The following is a 22,017-nucleotide window of genomic DNA, read 5'->3' as shown; positions in this document are numbered from 1 at the left end:
ATCCACTGCATATGGCCACTAAGTGTAATTTTCTGAATATGACATTGCAGTTTCTGACATTAGACTCTTTTTGTTAACAGCTTTACTGAAGACTTAGAAAATGAGGTAAGCACTATGATGATGGCAATTCTGTCCATTGCTTAGACAATTCTGTTCTCCACCAAAACAAAAAATATTCTTGGCTGGGCGCGGTGGCTTACGCCTATAAATCACAGCATTTTGGGAGGTCGAGGTGGGTGGATCACTTAAGGCCAGGAGTTCGAGACCAACATGGTGAAACCCCGTCTCTACTAAAAAAAATACAACAAAATTAGCTGTGCGTGGTGGCGGGCGCCTGTAATCCCAGCTAGTCGGGACGCTGAGGCAGGAGAATCGCTTGAACCCAGGAGGCAGAGGTTGCAGTGAGCCGAGATCATGCCATTGCATTCCAGCCTGGGTGACGGAGGGAGACTCTGTCTCAAAAAGAAAAAAAAGGATTCTCAAGGACAAGAAAAAACAATGAGGTTTAACCTCTAGCAAATAATTTTGTTAGGCTACTGATCCTGATAGCACCAGCATCTCCCTTTGCTTCAGAGCTATCTCCAATTTCCCAATTACAGCCAGAGGGGAGGGCTAGACCTGGGCTAGAGCTAGGAGGAAGGAGCTAAAGTAAGGGCACTAAGAGAAGACTGTGGCTGGTTGCAAAGGTGATTATGGGCTGTGATTAGCTGCATTCCAACCCAAGGGTTGTTCCTTCTGCATCACCTGGGTAAATGACGTGCACTGTCTGGGGTTTCCTTTCCCCATTTATACAGTAGGGACAATAAAACCTACTTTTGATAGTAGTAGATGTTTCTTGAAAGTTTGACTATTGTCATTTATAATTCATTTATATTATTTCATATATTTCTACTTGCCCTTTACTTTTTTGACCATGGAATTGCAGCCCATTTCCACAGCAGTTCTCGTTGCTTGCATTTGTTCATTTCATCCTTATCATTAACCTACCGGACTAGTTCTATGACAACCCAGACAGTTTCCTTCTAGCCTAGGACTTGCCATTTGATGTTTAATAAAACTCTTAGGTAGCACTGATAATGTTCTTTAAACATTCATTAAACAAAATATTTCCTCAGTAATTTTTTTATTGAGAGTCTATGTGCTAAGCATTATGTCCTAAGGACTATGCCAAATGATATATCTAGAAATTTATAAATCCTGGCTGGAGAAAACTCTCTGGATACACTTAGGAAAAAGCTTGGGCAAATATTTTTTAAATGTGTAACAAATAGGGCTAATAAAAGGTGGAATTCTAGGTATGTCATGAGTTAAAGACAATTTTGATTTAATTTCAAGAAGTTTTCTGATAGGGAAAGAATATGAATTAAGAAGTTGGAAAGTCAGAGTGAAATAGTAACTAGGAGACTTGATCTTCCGGCCATGAATTTGCTATAAAATTTTGAGCAAGACATTTAATTTTCCTGGACTTTAGTCACATTATCTGTAAAACAGAATTTAGGGGTAACAAACTGAAAAAATACTCTTCTAAAAAACCCATGGGTTCAAGAGGACATCAAAATGGAAATTATGAACTATTTTTGTATGTACAACATACCAAAACTTGTGGGCAACTAGAAAGATAATGGGAATTAGTGTCAATTTAGAATGAAGTGCATAAATAGAAATGAATTTATTTAAGATATAGGACAGATTGAGAATAATTGAACTACATGTGCAATTCAAAAGCTAGTAAGAAACAAAGTAGAAGAAGAAAATAAAATTAGCAATGGAAATTAACGAAATAGAAAAAAATAATAAAAAATATAGATATAACCAACAAAACCAAAAGCTATTTTTAGGAAATAATCCAGACAAGGTAATTTGTGGAAAGAAAATTATAGGCTAATTTCACTTATGAATTTAGAGGCAAAATTTCTAATTTACTAACAAATCATATTCAATAATGCATTAAAAATACATTGCAAGGACTATGAGCAGTGGTTCATGCCTGTAGTCCCAGCATTTTGGGAGGTCGAGGTGGGAGGATCCCTTGAGCCTAGGAGTTCGAGGCCAGCCTGGGCAACATGGTGAAACCCCATCTCTACAAAAAATACACAAATTAGTCAGGCATGGTGGCATATGCTTGTAATCCAAGCTACTCTAGAGGCTGAGGCGGGAGGATCACCTGATCCCAGGGAGGTTGAGGCTGCAGTGAGCCATGATTGTACCACTGCATTCCAGCCCTGGTGACAGAGTGAGACCCCGTCTCAAACAACAACAACAACATAATCAAATAAGGTTTATCCCAATATCTGTCAGCCCAAGCTGGTGCGATCATAGCTCACTACAGCCTCAAACTCCTGAGCTCAAGAAATCCTCCTGCTTCAGCCTCCTGAGTAGCTGAGACTACAGGTGCATGCCAGCATGCCAGGCTAATTTTATAATGATTATTTTTACAGGTAGGGCATAAACATTTATATATAATATACCAATCATGTAAAAATTAAAATGCATATATAATTACATTAAAAAAAGACTTGGTGCACCCTGAGGTTAAGCATTGAGAAGATAAAACAGCACATATCTAGTATTCCTGTCTGTAGTCTCCTCCTCAAAAAAAGTTTAACCTGCATCTAATTATAAAATACAAACAAGGCTAGGTGTAGTGACTCACGCCTGTAATCCCAGCACTTTGGGAGGCCGAGGTGGGCAGATCACGAGGTCAGGAGTTCGAGACCAGCCTGGCCAACATGGTGAAACCCTGTCTCAACTAAAAATACAAAAATTAGCCAGGTGTGGTGGCACATGCCTGTAGTCCCAGCTACTTGGGAGGCTGAGGCAGAAGAATCACTTGAACCGGGAGGTGGAGATTGCTGTGAGCCAAGATCGTACCACTGCACTCTAGCCCGCACAACAGAGTGAGGCTGTCTCAAAAAAAAAAAAAAAAAAAAATCTAGCTTGTGGGACATACTACAAAACAACTGGCCTGCAATCTTTAAATTGTCAGTGTCAGGAAAGAACTAAAGAGACTAGAGATTGTTCCAGATTAAAGAAGGGTAAAGGGACATGTAAATGAAATGCAATGGATTTTCTTCCATTGACTCTGGGATTTTTATTTTTTCAAGTTATAAAAGACATGACTAGAACAGAATTGGAGCCCAGGTGTGGTGGTTCACACCTACATTTCCCAGTTTTGGGAGGCTGGGGTGGGAGGATCTCTTGGGGCCAGGGGTTCAAGACTAGCAAACAAGGCCAGGTGTGGTGGCTGGGCAACATAACAAGACTCTTTTTTCAAAAAAAATTTATATTAAGAAGAAATTAAAGAAAAAGTTTTTTAAAAGAGAACAATAATTGGGAAAATTTGAATGTGGACTTTATATTAGATAATAGGATTGTATCAATGTTAAATTTCTCAAGTGTGATCAGAGTATTGTGATTATGGGAAAGAATGCTATCATTCTTAGGAAATACATATTGAAAGCTTTAGGATTAAAATGAGACCAACTCTCAAGAGTGTGTGTGTGTGTGTGCATGTGTGCGCGTGTGGGTGTCAGAGAGAAAGAGAGGGCTACACAGAGAAAAAAGAAATGTAATATATTAATAATTGGTGAATTTAGGTGAAGAGTATAAGCTGTTTATCCTAGTATTACAACTTTTCAAGTGATTTGAAAGTTGAGAAAATAATCTTTTAACAGTAAATGCAAGATTAGAAGGAATTGAGGTATTAAGCATAGCTTTATGTTATTGTAAAATTAAGATACATTTTTGCGCTTTTTGGCCAGGCGCAAAGACTCACACCTGTAATCACTTTGGGAGGCTGAGGTGGCTGGATCACCGAGGTCAGCAGTTTGAGACCAGCCTGCCAACATGGTGAAACCCTGTCTCTGCCTAAAGATAGAAAATCAGCTGGGTGTGGTGGCCCGCACCTGCAGTCCCAGCTGCTTGGGAGGCTGAGGCAGGATAATCACTTGAACTACACTTTTCTGTAGTTCCGTATTTTCAATATTTTAACATGCTGAGCCTGTTTTTATTATTGGCAAATAATTAAAGATGGAAAAAAGGCTGGGCGCGGTGGCGCACGCCTGTAATCCCAGCAGTTTGGGAGGCTAAGGTGGGTGGATCACCTGAGGTCAGCAGTTCGAGACCAGCCTGGCAAACATGGCAGAACCCCGTCTCCACCAGAAATACAAAAAATTAGCTGGACATGGTGGTGGGTGCCTATTATCCCAGCTACTCAGGAGGCTGAGGCAGGAGGATGGCTTGAACCCTGGGGGTGGAGGTCGCAGTGAGCTGAGATAGCGCCATTGCACTCCAGCCTAGATGAAAGAGTGAAACTCCGTCTCAAAAAAATAAAATAAAATAAGGAAAAAATGACAGATTCTTCTTTGTTAGGAACATCCATTTTAGTTTTGTGTACCTGATTCTATAAATTCTTTAAATTGGCTTTATTTAACTTTGTACATGGCAGAAATTTTGCCTTGAAATTCAAATGAGATCATTAGGAGATACCAGTCAGAACCACCATGTATGTTGGTTTTAAAAGACACAAGTTAACAACATGGATGATCCTTTAAAGCATTATGTTTATTATATTAAATGTCTAAGAAAGGCAAATATATAAAGACAGAAAATTTGGTGGTGCCTAGGGCAGGCAATGGGGATAACTGTAAAAGGACATGAGGTTTCTTTTTAGGATAATGGAAATGTCCTAAAATTAGATTGGGATTATGGTACACAACTCTGTAAATATAGTAAAATTCATCGAATTGTATACTTAGAATTGATAGAGACAGGAGGCAGGGAAATTCTGGGAAGAAGAGGGCAGGTCCCTGGCAATGGCCCCACCCTCAAGCCGAAAAGCCTAATGCCATGGCCCAAAGTGAGAACTTACATTCCTGTTTTCCTGCTCAAATGTTGCCTTTTCCAAAAGCACCCATGGCCCACCCTGCCCACCCATCCTATACCTATAAAAACCCCAGAACTCAGCCAGCAGAAAAGAGAAGCAGCTGGATGTCAGAGACTACAGTTGGACGTTGGAGAGAAGCAGTTCCTGACTTCAGAGGGAGAGTTTGATAGCATAGCTTTGGAAAGGAGTCAGGCCAGGGACAGCCAGACTCCAGGGGAAGATCACCTTCCCACTCTGTCCCCTTTTCAGCTCCGCCTCCTGTGAGGGGTGGAATGCAGTGGTACCGAGTGAGTAGAGTCCACCCCTGCCAGCACCGAAGCAGCCAGCTAGTTCTAGCATCCGTGCACTCCAGTTCCTGCTAGTGAAAGGGTCAGGAATATATCCTGCTTCAGAATGGGTGCGTTTTATAGTATATAAGTATCTTGGATGTTAAAAGAAGGTATGTAGATTAAAAGACATTAGCCAGCTGAAACATACAATCTCAATTTGAAGGGACTTAAAGGTATAAGAAGTCTATTGTAACTACTTGTGAAATATTCAATAGAATCTTATTGTTCTATCCTTAGATTTTCCCTATTTTTACCAAAAGAAGCATCATAAATTCAGACTGCCTGGAGGCATTTAGATGTAGACGAACATCTGATTTATAGAATGATTCTCTAAAACATACTTTAATAAATTTAAACTATACACAATGACTAGAATCAAGCTATTAGAGGATCAGAGAAGACCCATTCCTTAATTATTAAGTTGCTTTGCAACTACAATTTAAAATTTTAATTCCTTCAGCAAATGACTATTGAAGTTTATTATGGCCAGTTTTAGTTTTGTTTTTTTAAAGACGGGGTCTCACTATTTTTCCCAGGCTGGTCTCCCACTCTTGGGCTCAAGCAATCCTCCCGCACTCAGCCTCCTGAGTAACTGGGATTACCAGCTACTGTAGCCAGCTCATATTATGGCCAGTTTTAGAGACAACTGCCAAGATATAATTGTATATAGCTAATGATAGACATAAATATTTTAAAATGCTATTTGGAGCCAGGTTTTACATGCTTAATTTCTCAAATTTTTTTTTCTTTTTTTCTTTTCTTTTTTTTTCTTTCTTTCTTTTTTTTTGATAGATCTTGCTCTGTCACCCAGGCTGGAGTGCAGTGGCATAATCTTGAGTCACTGCAACTTCCACTGCCCGGGTTCAAGCAATTTTCCTGCTTAACCTCCCGAGTAGCTGGGGCTACAGGCGTGGGCCACCATGCCCAGATAATTTTTGTATTTTTAATAGAGACAGGGTTTCACCATGTTGGCCAGGCTGGTCTCGAATTCCTGACCTCAAGTGGTCCACCCACCTCTGCCTCCCAAAGTGTTGGGTTTACAGGCGTGAGCCACTGCGCCTTGCCTACATGCTTAATTTCTTTTTTTTTTTAAACCAAAAAACATTTTTTCATTTAAAAAAGTATTTAGAACACATAAAACAAGGCAACATTTATTGTTTTTTCCCATCTTCTGGTATGGGATCTGTTGGTGGCTCCTCCACTGTTGGGCTGTTGCTCTCTGAGCCAGTGTTACTATCCCTGGTTCCTTCCTCTGCCATACTGTCCACCCCCTCCTGCCACTCTCCTTGTCCTCAGGAGTAGACGTGCCTTCTTCACCATTCTGTTGGCTCTCTGTCATTTCTTCAAGGTGTGTCTCCTCTGTCTCCATTGGAATGTTGTCGTCTTCTTTCTTCTCCTCGCCTTTGTTGGCTGCTTGTTCTTCCTCAGGAAGGATGCTGCTCTGACTGCGCTCAGCTTGCTCTGCTGCCTCCTTCTCCCTTTCCTCCTGCCCTTTGCGGGCCTGTTCCTCTGCCTGTGCAATCTCAGCTGCCATTTTCTCCATATCCACTTCTACTTTCAGACGGCACAACCTTTTAAGTTCATTGTTAAGTGAATCTGTGCTTTCCAGGAATTTCCTCTTCTTCTCCTGGTGTCGTTCCTCTATTTGAAGAAGTTCAGCTTCTAGTTTTCGCTGATGAACCATTAAGGACTGGACCTGTCGTTCGAGGACCTGCATTCTAGCTGTTGTGACAACTGACCGAACGTCTGCCACCACACTCCCACTAAGGATTTCACTGATGAGGAGGTAGTTTCTCTGGAAATGGGTAGTGACTGTATGCTTCATTGAAAAGCCATCATCATAATCATCTGGATCTTCAGCAGGCTGAATGCTCATGTACGGTTCTCCTTTCTCCAAGCGAGACTGTCTCTGTCCACTTTCTCCCTCTAAAGCAGCTTCTGCACGACTTTTTGCATTTATGTAAGCAAAGTACACGGGGGAATTATGATAGGCCTTCATAGATTCATTGTACTCTATCTTTTCTGCTTTGTATTCGTTTAAATATTCTTGTTTTTCATCAGTGAGATCTTGCCACATGCCACCAATAATCTAGCCAATCTCCCACAACTTTAGGTCAGGGTTGGAAGCCTTTATTTGGTCTCAGATCTTTCTGCTGTACCTCATGTAGGGCATCAGCAGCTTATCTGCTGGCTTTCAGGGTTTTGGAATGGTAATAGCGGAGGATGCCCTGACCCGGCTGTTGGTGGGCGGGTTTCCTCCCAGCCTGTAGTTGCTGTCGGCGAGCTGACTGTATGGATGGTATCCCACAAACCCTGGTGTGCTGAGCATTTGTGTTGCAGGAGCTGGGGTGGGAGGTGGGGCATAAGATGGTCTTTTTGACATTTTGGAAGATTAAGTTCTCAGTTCCTTAAGAATGAATCTGAGACACCATGGGCAGAAAAAGCGCCTGCAGCTCCAGCTTCACTTCCCTTTACGTGCTTAGTTTCTAAGCAGACCCTTTAAAAAAAAAAAAAAAAAGGTAATACAAATTCAAATTTACTCTCAGTCCATGAATCCTGGTGATTAATGCAGTCTCAATTTGTGAGATCTTACTGTGTTTTTGAAAGGTGAAGCCCGCTGGGCTTCTGGGTCGGGTGGGGACTTGGAGAACTTTTCTGTCTAGCTACAGGATTGCAAACACACCAATCAGCGCTCTGTGTCTAGCTAAAGGTTTGTAAATGCACCAATTAGCACTTTGTAAAAACACACCAATCAGCGCTCTGTGTCCAGCTAAAGGTTTGTAAACGCACCAATCAGCACTCTGTAAAAAAGCACCAATCAGCACTCTGTGTCTAGCTAAAGGTTTGTAAATGCACCAATCAGCACTCTGTAAAAACGGACGAATCAGCACTCTGTAAAATGGACCAATCAGCGCTCTGTAAAATGGACCAATGAGCAGGATGTGGGCGGGGCCAAATAAGGGAATAAAAGCTGTCCACCCTAGTCAGCTGTTACAACCCACTCAGGTGCCCTTCCAGGCTGTGGAAACTTTGTTTTTTCGCTCTTCACAATAAATCTTGCTGCTGCTCACTCTTTGGGTCCCTGCTACATTTATGAGCTGTAACAATAGCTGTGAAGGTCTGCAGCTTTACTCCTGAAGTCAGCGAGACCACGAACCCACCGCGAGGAACAAACAACTCCACACGTGCTGCCTGTAAGAGCTGTAACACTCACTGCGAAGGTCTGCGGCTTCACTCTTGAAGTCAGTGAGACCACGAACCCACCAGGAGGAACAAACAACTCTGGACGCACCATCTTTAAGAGCTGTAACACTCACTGCAAAGGTCTGCGGCTTTACTCTTGCAGTCCGCAAGACCACGAACCCACCAGAAGGAAGAAACTCCGGACACATCTGAAGGATCAAAATGTGGACACACCATCTTTAAGAACTGTAACACTCACTGGGAGGGTCGGTGGCTTCATTCTTGAAAGGCGGCAAGACCAAGAACCCACCGGAAGGAAGGAATTTCAGACACATTTTCACATGTATTAATGAGGTTGTGCTCAGTAAATCTAAACAACTCTATAACATATTAATTGAAAGGTATTTAATCAGAATTAGATTAATATTATTCAAATTGTGGCAATCAATTCTAAAGCATAGTGATAGCAGGACACTTTTTTTTTTTTTTTTTTTTGTGAGACAAAGTCTCCCTGTGTCACTCAGGCTGAAGTACAGTGGTGCAATCTTGGCTCACTGCTCTGCCCATCTTGGCTTTCAAAGTTCTGGGATTACAAGTATGAACCTTCACACCTGGCCTCCTGGAAAACATTTTTATTTTTATTTTTTTATTTATTTTTGAAACGGAGTCGTGCTCTTGTCATCCAGGCTGAAGTGCAATGGCACAATCTCGGCTCACTGCAACCTCCAACTCCCAGGTTCAAGTGATTCTCCTGCCTCAGGCTCCCAAGTATCTGGGATTACAGGTGCCTACCATCACGCCCAGCTAATTTTTGTATTTTCAGTAGAGACGGGGTTTCACCCTGTTGGCCAGGCTGGTCTTGAACTCCTGACCTCAGGTGAGCCACCTGTCTCGGCCTTCCAAAGTGCTGGGATTACAGGCATGACCCACTGTGCTGGCCCTGGAAAACATTTTTAAAGGTGCCGCAGTGATAGCCAACTCAGTACTCATCTTAGTGTCTTCCTTCCTTCCCTATTTCACTGCCCCTGCTGACATTCATGCCCACTGGCTCCATTTTTTCAAGTACACTCTGCATGTGAGTTTTATCTCTTATTTTGAGGAACTCAGGCTAAGATATATGGGGTATTTGATATACGCAATATGTAATACTTGATAGTAAATAAGTACAATGTTGTGCCAATAATATTTGCATTACTCACTTGGATCATTCAGATAGCATGAATTTTATACAAAATATGTGCATAATCTGATAGGAAATAAGTCCCTAATGCACATTTGATGGCAAAATCTTCATAGCATAGTTCTGATTACAGCTGTCATTCAAACCACTCAACAGTATATCAGGGTCATTGTCATTGAAAATCAGCTTAGGCCTCAGTGGAAGAAAATAGCAATGTTACGGGATCTCTGGGGTGTCAGTTTTCTTCCTGGAAACCTCTGTGGCTGGTGGCACTTTTGCCTGAGTTCTTGTCCTGCATCCAGGAAGAATGAGGTACACAGACAAGTGAAGGGTGAAGAAGATGAAGAGGAGTTTTATTTAGTGTTAGAACAGTTCAGAAGAGACTCGCAGTGGATAACTCCTTTCTGTAGGCAAGTCCTCCCATTGAGTGTTCAGCTCTCAGCAGAGAGGCGGCCCTGGAGAGGGTGGCAGAGAGGAGGCCCTGGAAAGGGTGGCTCCTCTCCACAGGCTGTGCAGACATCTCTGCAGGCCTCTGAAGTGCTCAGCAGAGAGGGTAGCTCCTCTTTGCAGCTGGTCCTCCTGTTATCGCTCCATCTTCTGCCCTCTGCCCTGCTCTGGCTGAGCCCGAGCCTTTTATGGAACTTAGAGGGGAAGAAGTGCCAGCCGATTGGTCCATGGGCGGCCATGGGCAGCCCAGAGAAGGCACCACAAGTCCCCATTCCAATTCATGAACTGGTAGCCCAGTGCTCAGCCTTTAGGCCCTCCCTGGCCTGAAGGTGGGCGTTGCTAGGAACCAGCCCCCTTCTGCCCAGGAGCCTGTCTGCCTCCTGCGGCCATCCATGGCAGGGTGCTGGCATCAAAGGGCACCTGCAGGCCACTACCCAGCCACCCTCAGCTTCCCCTCCTGTGCTCCTCAGTGCCCAAAATCCAGAGGGGGCCGAGGTGGCAGAGGGATAGCATGTCAGCACTGGCCCAAGCCTACGCATACCTGGTCTGGCTGTGACAGTGCTTGGGCTCCACCCCAATCCCACTTTAAGATCAGAGTAGGCCCTGGGAGTGGGGAGATGCTAGACAGTGGGAGTAGGCACCTCTGAGTCTGCAAGGGCATGGGGGCGCCTTCCCAGGCCCCCCAGGCCTGCAGGATACCTGGCGCTGCAGCCCCGGTTTTCAGTGGGGTGGGGTGGGGCTCCTGCCTGTTGCATGGAGCTGGAGGCCCTGATCCACAGCCAAGACTTGGGAGGCTGTAGCCCCGCCCAGGAGGGCGGAGCTCCTGCCTACTCCCGGCTCCCAAGAGCACAGAGGTGCTGGAGTTGCTGCTGCAGCTTAGGCAGCTGCAGTTGTACCTGGGGAGGTCCCGCCACACTAACTTGTAAGGGGCAGAGTTCCCGCTTGTCCCTGGCTCCCAGCGCCTCGCACCGGCAACCAGCAGCGCCCCCTCGAAGCCTGGGGCAGGGGCTCCAGGTCCTCACTGGGTCTGGGCCGGCATCTCGGGTAGGGGCGATATTGCTGAAAGCTCCTGCTGTGGTCCTGGCTCTTAGGGGTGGCCTGGAGCTCCCCCTCGCCAGGCGGGCGACTTGGCCAGGCCCCATTGTGGCGGCCCCCAGGGTGGCGGGCTGGGGCTGGGGGTTGCGGTGGGGTGGAAGGGTGGAGGAATTGGGGGTAGAGGGGTGGGGGCAGTCTGCCTCCTCCCTGTACCCTTCTTGCAGTGGCCGGCGTGATGGCAGCGACACACCAGATGGCCCACTGCTGCCATCATCATGTATAATAACAATATAGGGCCGGGTGCGGTGCCTCACGCCTATAATCCCAGCACTTCGGGAGGCCAAGGCGGGCAGAACACTTGAGGCCAGGAGTTGGAGACCAGCCTGGCCAACATGGAGAAACCCCATCTCAACCAAAAATACAAAAATTAGCTTGACGTGGTGGCATGCACCTGTAATCCCAGCTATTCAGGAGGCTGAGGCAGGAGAATCGCTTGAACCTGGGAGGTGGAGGTTGCAGTGAGCTGAGATAACACCACTGCACTCCAGCCTGGGCAACAAAGCGAGACTCTGTCTCAATAATAATAGTAATAATAATAATAATAATATAAGATGATGTTCGCCAGGCGCGGTGGCTCACGCCTGTAATCCCAGCACTTTGGGAGGCCCAGGCGGGTGGATCACGAGGTCAGGAGATCGAGACCATGCTGACTAATACGGTGAAACCCCATCTCTACTAAAAACACAAAAAATTAGCCGGGCGTGGTGGCAGGCGCCTGTAGTCCCAGCTACTCCGGTGGCTGAGGCAGGAGAATGGCGTGAACCTGGGAGGCGGAGCTTGCAGTGAGCCGAGATCGCCACTGCACTCCAGGCTGGGCGACAGAGCGAAACACCGTCTCGAAAAAAAAAAAAAAAAAGAGAGAGAAAGCTGTTCAGGCCAGGCATAGTGGCTCAAGCCTGTAATCCCAGCACTTTGGGAGGCCGAGGTGGGTGGATCACTTGAGTCCAGGAGTTTGAGATCAGCCTGGCCAACATGGCGAAATCCTGTCTACAATTTTGCCGGGCTTGGTGGCTCGCGCCTGCAGTCCCAACTACTCAGGAGGTTGAGATGGGAGGATCCACTGAGCCCGGAGGTCCAGGCTCCAGTGAGCCGTGATCGCACCACTGCACTCCAGCCTGGCCAACAGAATGAGACCCTGTCTGTATGAGATCCAGTTTCGGTATGCCTGGGCTTTCTTTTTGTTTGAAGAAGGCATGCCTGCCCCGAAAAATAAATAAATAGAAAGCAGGCTTCTTACTCTTACAGAGACCTCTCCCAGCCGCTCTCCAACCAACTGGAGAGTTCTGTGTTAATGTTAAACAGTATCCCCAGTGCAGTCTTTGAAGAATTCTGGACATTACCTCAGTTTCCTGAATGAAGTTCTTGCTCCACGATTGACCCCCTTGTCCTGCCTTTAGTGTTTATTCTTCAACGACCCAATTATTCCAGATTTCTGCTGGTGGTCTAAGTATAATACAATTTACTGAAATGTACTGTTAGAATCATTCTAGAATGACCTGTTATGAGAAATGTAGGCAGAAGCTGAGTTTTCTGTTCCACATTAAAAATGAGCTACAATTTAGGTGAGTTCTTAGTAAATGTGTGCAGAGAGATCTCATTGAAACAGCAATCAATTCTTCATTAACTTTGCTATTAGAAGCAAGCAATAATAAAATTCTCCCAAAATAGTGGATAAACTATAATATACTTTGAATTAAATTTAATGGATTTCTTCCCACTCAATGGATTTGACTGCCTAAACTCTTTTGGTCTGAATTTTAAATGATTTCATATCCCCTGTGCACATATTGCGGTGTGGCCATGGGAGACCTGATTGGTGTTGGGTAAGAGGTTCAAGGTGGTCTGGGAATGGAAACGGCCCATGGGAAATTCACATGCAGATAATGAAGTGGTGGTTGTACCTGAAATAGTGAACAAAATGCAATTCAATCTGTGTAGAGACTTCAGTCTCTGCTCTTCTGGGGCCTTTCCTGCATAGGACAAGCAAGTTAATGCTTTTAAAATGATCCCCATGTTCCTTCTTGAGAATGGAATTTAAACTTACATTTTAAATCTTCGGTTCAGTGCTTTAAAGGTAAAGTTGATAATTTATTATAATTATTTAAAAAAATAAAACCCACTTTCTAGTCCTTCTCTTTATGGAATATTCTATCTGTCACTATGTAGACAATGGCCTGCTGTGGAATAAAATTGGTGAATGCTAAATATATGAGATAGAAACACAATTTTATTATGCATGCTTATTTGCTATCATCACATTTATCAGGGAACAGGTAGCCTCAAATAGTCCTTTAGTGTGTTGTTATTGTCCCTGTTTTCCATTAAGTTTTGTGTATTTTCCTGGTCTTAGTAGTAATATTACTATATTTAGTTATATTGCAAACACAATCTTCCTTTTGGTAGGCTTTGCTCTTCCTAAATGTCTGCCATGAAAAACCAGCCAACCAACCAACCAGCCAAATAAACAGCAAAAGCTCAATTACCAAAAAAAAAAAAAAAAAAAAAAAAAAAAATTAAGACAACCAGGAAAACTCAAACGTTTACTCAGAATCAATTATCTTACTAAGAAGCTGTAATTGCAGTTTTTACATATGTACCAAGCACTAACCATATGCTCAGTCCCCAGCAGATGTATGCATCAATGAGGCCTCACCATCATGGTTTCTAAACTATATTGCTGTCATTATTTCACATTAAAATCATTCTTATCTAATTTCCAAAGATCCATATTGTGCCTATATGTAATTGGTGGATTAATAGGTATTTACAATTGTTGTAGGGCTTCTTAGTTCAGCTAAAAGCCAGGTTCTTGTCACATGGCCATGAGAAATTAGACTCGCAGACACTTTGAAAGGTAAGAAGAATGGAATTTATTGGGTGAAAAGGAAAAAAAGGGAAATGGGGGCTCTTGCTTGCTAGCTGGTTTCCTGCCTCACAGATTGAATCCCACGTTCCACCCCAGAACAGAAGAGGCCAGGCTGGAATCCCAGACTCCTCTCCCATGCAAAGGGCGCAGACTTCCATGGCTCATCCTATTCTCCCAGTGTGCAGGCCAGTTGGAATTTCTCCCGGGACCCCTTTATACTTGGCTGTCTCACAATGATTTGGAAGTCTCTGATTGCCTTTAACCTGAAGGAAATATATCTTTGGTGAAATATGAACCAAATTGTTCTCCTACTTCCTATTTGTCCTTTGTTTAGAATAAGGTTATGTAAATACACCTTTGAGCTGGGGATGAGGTTTGGGGAAGTTGCCTCAGTTTGTGCCCTCATTGATATGTAAAAAAAACAAGAAATGGCATTTTTGTCTCCTTAAGAACAGGAAGTAGATATTTAATTAATGACACCAAAGTTGGACCAACTTTAAATGTTTGTAGTTTTTCTTTTCATTATATACATAAATACATATATACATACATATATATATTTAAAATTAATAGTGTAGGCCATGCGCAGTGGCTTACACCTATAATCCCAGCACTTTGGGAAGCTGAGGTGCATCACTTGAGGCCAGAGGTTCGAGACCAACCTGGCCAACATGGCAAAATCTTCTCTCTACAAAAAAATACAAAAATTAGCCAGGCATAGTGGCACACACCTGTAATCCCAGCTATTAGGGAGGCTGAGGCACAAGAATCACTTGAACCCAGGAGGCAGAGGCCGCAGTGAGCCAAGATCATGCCACTGCACTCCAGTATGGTCAGCAGAGCGAGACCTTGTCTCAGAAAAGAAAAAAGAAAAAAGAAAAAAACACTGATAGTGTAAACCAAAAATAAAATTTGAAGGACCCCAACCATCTGAATGGACCCCTCCTCTCAGTCAAGGACATGCCAGAGTCATCTAAAAATCTAGTTCAGGCCATGAAAGAAGAAGGGGTTGGACATGCCTCATTATACCTCTCTAGAATTAACGTCAACACAGACCTTTATATGGTAGTCTATTCTCTCCAAAGCCTGTTAATTGGAGGCTTCATCTGCATGATGAAACATAGATCTCTGCAACCCCTTATCCACAAACCCTTATCATAACCCAGACATTCCTTTCTACTGATAACTCTTTTAATCAATTGCCAATCAGGAAATTTTTAAATCTACCTATGACCTGGAAGCCCCACCCCCTCCCTCAGACCTTTGAGTTGTCCTGCCCTTCCAGATCAAACCAGTGTAAACCTTACATGTATTGATTGATGTATTATGTCTCCCTAAAATGTATAAAAGCAAGCTCCACCCCAACAACCGTGAGCACATGTCATCAGGACCTCCTGCAGCTGTGTCACAGGTGCATCCCTAACTTTGGCCAAATAACCTTTCTAAATTGACTGAGACCTGTCTCAGATGTTTTGGTTTCACAATAGTGATGGGGTCTCACTAAGTTGCCTCGGCTTGTCGTGAACTCCTGGGCTCAAACCATCTTCCCCTCTCTGCCTCCTAAAGTGCTGAGTTTACAGGTGTGAGCCACTGCACCTGGTCCCTGTTCCTTTTTTTTCTAAGGAGAACAGAATCCCATATTTCCCATCTTGTAGTCCTTAACAATGTAGCAGCCCGTAAATTATCATATACTTTTTTTCCTGAGACACAGTTTCACTCTGTTGCCCAGGCTGGAGTGCAGTGGCCTAATCATGGTTTACTGCAACCTCTGCCTCCCAGATTCAAGCAATCCTCTTGCCTCAGCCTCCTAAGTAGCTGGGATTACAGGCGCACACCACCATGCCCAGCTAATTTTTGTATTTTTAGTAGAGACGTGGTTTCACCATATTGGCCAGGCTGGTCTTGAACTCCTGATCTCAGGTGATCCGCCTGCCTCGGCCTCCCACAGTGTTGGGATTACAGGCGTGAGCCATCGCACCTGGCCCCCTCTACTTATTTTTATCCAGTTTCTGTAGCAGTATTATTCATGAAATACACTCATTATGCACTTAGGATGAGCAGAATGGTGAATGGTGTTATTAGTTGACTGCTGCTGCGCAATTACCACAAAGAAGAAAATAAAATATTACTATTTGGGGGTTTTGTCAACATGAAGATGTCTGTAATTTCAATTTCTGAGTTACGGTAAGGAAAATGGGAGCAGAGGGAAGAGTACAGTGGAGCAGTGAATGGGAAGGGAAGAAGGGTTGGGGACTGGTGTCCAATATCCAATGTATTTGGCATTCAAAAGACTTGACTTGTATATCAAAGCCATTTTGAATGTATGTTAGCAACTGAGTCTTAAACGAGTGACTCATCTGGCACAACTAGTAATAAGATGAATGCTAAATTAATGTTTTATTAGAACAGAATTACTGAAAACAGTGCCAAAGGCTATTCTCTTTGGACATTTTAATAATGTGGAGGTGGCCGCACTTTTGGCAGCACTTTGGGAGGCTGAGGCAGGCAGATCACAAGGTCAGAGTTTGAGACCAGCCTGGCCAACACAGTGAAACCCCGTCTCTACTAAAAATACAAAAATTAGCCAGGCATGGTGGCACATGCCTGCAGTCCCAGCTACTCAGGAGACTGAGGCAGGAGAATCGATAGAACCTCGGAGGCAGAGGTTGCAGTGAGCTGAGATCAGGCTATTGTACTCCAGCCTGGCTGACAGAGCAAGACTCCGTCTCAAAAAAAAAAAAAAAAAAAAAAAAAAGATTCTTCATTTAGTAGCATCTGCAGTCTTTTGGCCATATAAGGTAACATCACAAGCTTTGGGGATCAGGATGTAGATATCTTTTGGAGGCTGTTATTCAGCCCACCATGATTATATAAATGTTCACAGCAATTTAATGGATCTTATTGTCATCCTCCAATGCTATGATTGTTACATTCTCCTCCAGGACCCCCTCCTTCCCAAAGCTATCAGAAAAGGAGATACAGATTCAACTCATATCCTATTACCATTTTCACTGAACTTTGCTTCTTACAAAAAAAAAGTGCTTTGGGCATGATGCTTAATGAAAAAGAGTAGTCAGCAAGTTGTTATTGGCTTAGGTTGGGCAAGGAGAATTTTACAGGGATCAAGTGAAAGAACAGAGAAGGAAATTCAATACCATTGCATGCCCTTGACCAAAATTTTAATAATGAGCTTGTTTTTAATGCCGTAATGTCTGAACTTTATGTTCTTCAGAAACACCTTGTGAAACGTTCAGTAGTAAAGTTCATGTGATCACTTATGTTGACAATGTTACCACATAGTATAGGATTTAGAACATTTTTTATAAGAACTTTTAAGTTTCTGCTATATACTTGAAATAACAAAGAAAACTTAGCACCTTTCTCAAGATGCTTTTAATTGGAAGTATTTCTTTCAAAGCTCTTGTTTTTATTATCAAATAATTTGGGATCAACATTGGGGTAAAACAGTATTACTCCCATTTTACTTGAAATATACCTTGAGTTGTAATACAGTTGTACATCTACTAACCATTTTGTATGTCAGTTATATCAGTATGTCTCTTGAATAAATTATTTTGAAACACTGAAGTTAAACCACTAAGTTGGCATTATCATTCCTGTCTATAAATAACTGTGGCAAGAAAATACCTGGACCTTTCCAGTTATTGATGGAAAACTTTGTTGGTATCTTTGCAATTAACTTTATGTTTAACTCAGTGAAGGGGCTGAGTCAGTCATATTTTTAATTTTCTTGAATGTGATAAGTGTGTATATATTGCATATAAAACAAATCATTTTGCTGGGCTTTTTCTCCTAAATCCCATCTCACAATTTTGTCTAAAAATCTAACATTTCCTCTTTAATCATTCTAATTTATCATTCATTAGAAAGGTTTTGTAAACATCTACCATATGTAAATTGTGCTGTTGCATTTAAATTTTTGTGGTCATAATATTTTTGGGAATTGATTTTGTGTCTCTGACTCCAATTTAGAGTGCATACATTTAGGATTTTCTTTTCTTCTCTTATTAATGGTATTAAAATCAGAAAAGATGTTGGCCTTTAAGACTACTGATTTCCTGTTTTCTACAATGAAAATAACTGGAAATGTCAATTTGAATGTGTTACTAAAAATTATTTTAAAACTATTTTATCAATTTTCTTATCTTAAAAGATATGTTAGAGCAGAAGGAGAAAATAAATGATCAAAGGAAATTTCCAGACTAAGGAATGACCCCAGTAGCCATTCTTTTTTCTTCGAGCTTGAAGACTTGAGATATACCTAAATATTTGTGAATGTAATCTTTAAATACAAAGGAATATTGGTTGCTTTCATTTTTAAATTTCATTAATTTCTTTTGAGGCAGGGTCTTTCTCTGCTGCCTAGGCTGGAGTGCAGAGGCATGATGCTTACTGGGCTCACTGGGCTCACTGCAGCCTTGACCTCCAAGGCTCAACCAATCCTCCCACCTCAGCCTCCCAAGTAGCTGGGACCACAGGTGCACACCACCACACCCAGCTAATTTTTGTATTTTTTGTAGAGATGAGGTCTTGCCATGTTGCCCAGTCTGGTCTCGAACTCCTGGGCTCAAGCGATTGGTCTGCCTCAGCCTCCCAAAGTGCTGGGGTTACAGGTGTGAGCCACGGCACCCAGCCGCTTTTGTTTGTTTGTACAACTTGACCTTATTTTTGTTGACAGTGAATGGACAAAGGTCTTATTAGAATCATGATAGAAACAAATGTGATAAATGTGTTTATTTCTATAATTTTATATTCAAAAAATATATAAATACAAATGGGCCCTTAGAACATGTTGAAAAGACTAGGTTATTACTCTTATTACTCTCTCTATTCTACGGGCTCTTATGTTCAATAAAGACTAACTGCTAAAACAGGAAAACATTTATTTTGTCCTATATAGATAGCATTTCTCACTTATGTGTGATTGATGCCTTTTTTCAAGCATTTGGCATCTGTTTCGATCAGTGAAGAATCCTCCCACTTAAATCATTGTTCTGTTCCTTTATGTCTAATTCCTACATGGCCACAGTAGTCTCTAAAATGTACATTCTTAGAATGTCTCTGCATAGGAGAAAATGTGCTTATAGATTCTTTGGAGATGTCTAATTAGAAAAATTAAAACATGAGTATTCTGTAGAAACAACTTGGGAGCATGAGTTGGCAGTAGCCTGAATTAACAATATGCCTTGGAAGCAGCTGTGAAGGGGTGGTTAGACTGCCAGGATTTTCATTTTAGCCCTACCACTCTAGTTAAGTTGTAAGACTGAAACCTCCCGGCACCTCACTTTCCTCACTTGTAACATGGGGCAATTTCAGCTCTTACTTTGTATAACTGTGAGGACTGAGTGGGATAGAACACTTACAGCATTGAAAACAATGTGCAGTATATAGTAGGCATTAAATAAAATTAGCTAACACTGGAAAGATTTGGAGGGCTACTTGATCATAGTCTTTAAAAATATAAATTAATAAATTCTTTTTTCAATGTCACTTCACAGTACTGTAGCAGACATTAGAAATGATTTTTTTAGGTTGTGAGAACATTCTCCAAATTAACACGTTTATAAATCAGAAGGGAGTGTAGAAGAATCTATAACATTTACATTGGTTCAAACAGGGAAAAAGTCTTTTATCCTCTTCATACAGAAGAAATGCTGTTTCAAATTGTGTATATGGCACATCTTCTTTGGCACTCAAAAGCACTGAAGGAACATTTATTAATTTCAAGAGATTTCTGAAAAATACTTGTCTCTAATGCTCAGACTTTTTCAGAAAAATCCTTAAATACAGAGGCATAGAATCTGATATTAAGAGGACATGAGTATTCAGATTTAGGCATGAATCTTGGAAAAGTTATTTAACTTCCCTGTGATTACTCACTTCTAAAATGAGAATGATAATGTCTTCTCCCTCAAAGGGTAGAATTAAATGAGCTAATGTGTATCAGTGTGCCTTCTGAACCACAAATTCAAATAACTATACTTTTCTGTTTTATAAGCATTATCTCCTTTGAGGATACAAAATTATTTAGCTGAACTGAAATACACTATTGAAAAACTTAACAAATGCTGCCAAAATTAATCAGTTATAAGCTAAACTGTACTCATTAAAATCGGAATTAAAGTTTTGAAATAAGCATTTTGTGATATCGATAGTGATGGCACACTCCTGGTCTCATTAAAAATTTTACAGAGAGCAAATTGATTAATAAACATACTGCAATATCCCCTTGCATTAGGTTCTTCATATGTAAAAATGTGTGATTATTTAAGTTTATAAGTCATATTTAAACATCTGACTTTTTTTTTCCCAGATGACATCTAAAAGCTATAAATAAGTATTAATAATATTACATGACTAAAGCACTGGTTAGCCAGAATAATTACTGGAGTGCAACAGTGGCATATTTTCTGTACACATTTCTCTTTAATAGTATCTATTGTTGTAGCTCAGCCATTTGGAGTACAGGTATTCCCTTTCTGCTTTTCAAAGGCATTGCTTTTGGAGAATTACTTTATTTATTTATTTATTTGAGACGGAGTTTCACTCTTGTTGCCTAGGCTGGAGTGCAATGGCATGATCTCGGCTCACCACAACCTCTGCCTCCTGGGTTCAAGCGATTCTCCTGCCTCAGCCTCCCGAGTAGCTGGGATTACAGGCATGCACCACCACATCCGGCTGATTTTTTTTGTATTTTTAGTAGAGATGGCGTTTCTCCATGTTGGTCAGGCTAGCCTTGAACTCCCGACCTCAGGTGATCCACCCTCCTCGGCCTCCCAAAGTGCTGGGATTGCAGGCGTGAGCCACCGCGCCCGGCAAGAATTACTTGATTTTAACTGATCTATTTCGCAGTACTCACAAATAGATAATTGTGTTACAATGCTCAGCAAATTTTTTTTTTTTTTTTTTTTGAAACGGAGTCTCACTCAGTCGCCCAGGCTGGAGTGCAGTGGCGCGATCTCGGCTCACTGCAAGCTCTGCCTCACGGGTTCACCCCATTCTCCTGCCTCAGCCTCCCGAGTAGCTGGGACTACAGGCGCCCGCCACCACGCCCGGCTAATTTTTTGTATTTTTAGTAGAGACCGGGTTTCACCGTGTTAGCCAGGATGGTCTTGATCTCCTGACCTCGTGATCCGCCCGCCTTGGCCTCCCAAAGTGCTGGGATTACAGGCATGAGCCACTGCGCCCGGCCGCAAAATTTTTTTTTCTTTATTTTTGAGACAGAGTCTCACTCTGTGGCCCAGGCTGGAGTGCAATAGCGCGATCTCGGCTCACAGCAACCTCAACCTCCCGGGTACAAGCGATTCACCCTGCCTCAGCCTCCCAAGTGGCTGGGATTATAGGTGTGCCCCACGGTGACCGGCTAATTTTTGTATTTTTAGTGGAGAGGGTATTTCACCATGTTGGCCAGGCTGGTCTCGAACTCCTGACCTCAGGTGATCCGCCTGCCTAAGCCTCCCAAAGTGCTGGGGTTACAGGCGTGAGCCACTGCACCCAACCCAAATTTCCTATTTTTACGGTACATTAAACAGTAAACATGTCCAAATATATAAGGCTGGTTTGTAATGTTGCAACTGGATTTAAGTGAGCACCGCAATACAGGCTAATCTTTGAGTAAGCAGAAAAGTAATTCAGAGGCTGGGCGCGGTCCCTCACGCCTGTAATCCCAGCACTTTGGGAGGCTGAGGTGCATGTATCACCTGAGGTCAGGAGTTTGAGACCAGCCTGGCCAACATGGTAAAACCCCCTCTCTACTAAAAATACAAAAATTAGCCGGGTGTGGTAGCACATGCCTGTAATCCCAGCTACTCGGGAGGCTGAGGCAGGAGAATCGCTGGAACCCGGGAGGCGGAGGTTGCAGTGAGCTGAGATTGTGCCATTTTACAGCCTGGGAGACAGAGCATGACTGTGTCTCAAAAAACATCAACAACAAAAAAGTAATTCAGAGGTACAGCTTCAGAATGAAAACAGCTAAAATTCGATCTTTCAAAAGGCAAAGGATAGCTCTAAG

General features: G+C 42.6%; 1 pseudogene; it reads right to left on the bottom strand.

The window, feature by feature from the left end:
* Window positions 1-6,291: 6,291 nt before the first annotated feature.
* Window positions 6,292-7,597, bottom strand: LOC129136822 (SWI/SNF-related matrix-associated actin-dependent regulator of chromatin subfamily E member 1-like; annotated as a pseudogene).
* Window positions 7,598-22,017: the final 14,420 nt, after the last annotated feature.

Source organism: Pan troglodytes, chromosome 14, assembly GCF_028858775.2.
Source record: "Pan troglodytes isolate AG18354 chromosome 14, NHGRI_mPanTro3-v2.0_pri, whole genome shotgun sequence".
NCBI lineage: Eukaryota > Metazoa > Chordata > Mammalia > Primates > Hominidae > Pan > Pan troglodytes.
The sequence above is the reverse complement of the archived record's forward strand: the minus strand, read 5'-3'. Positions and strand labels throughout refer to the sequence as shown.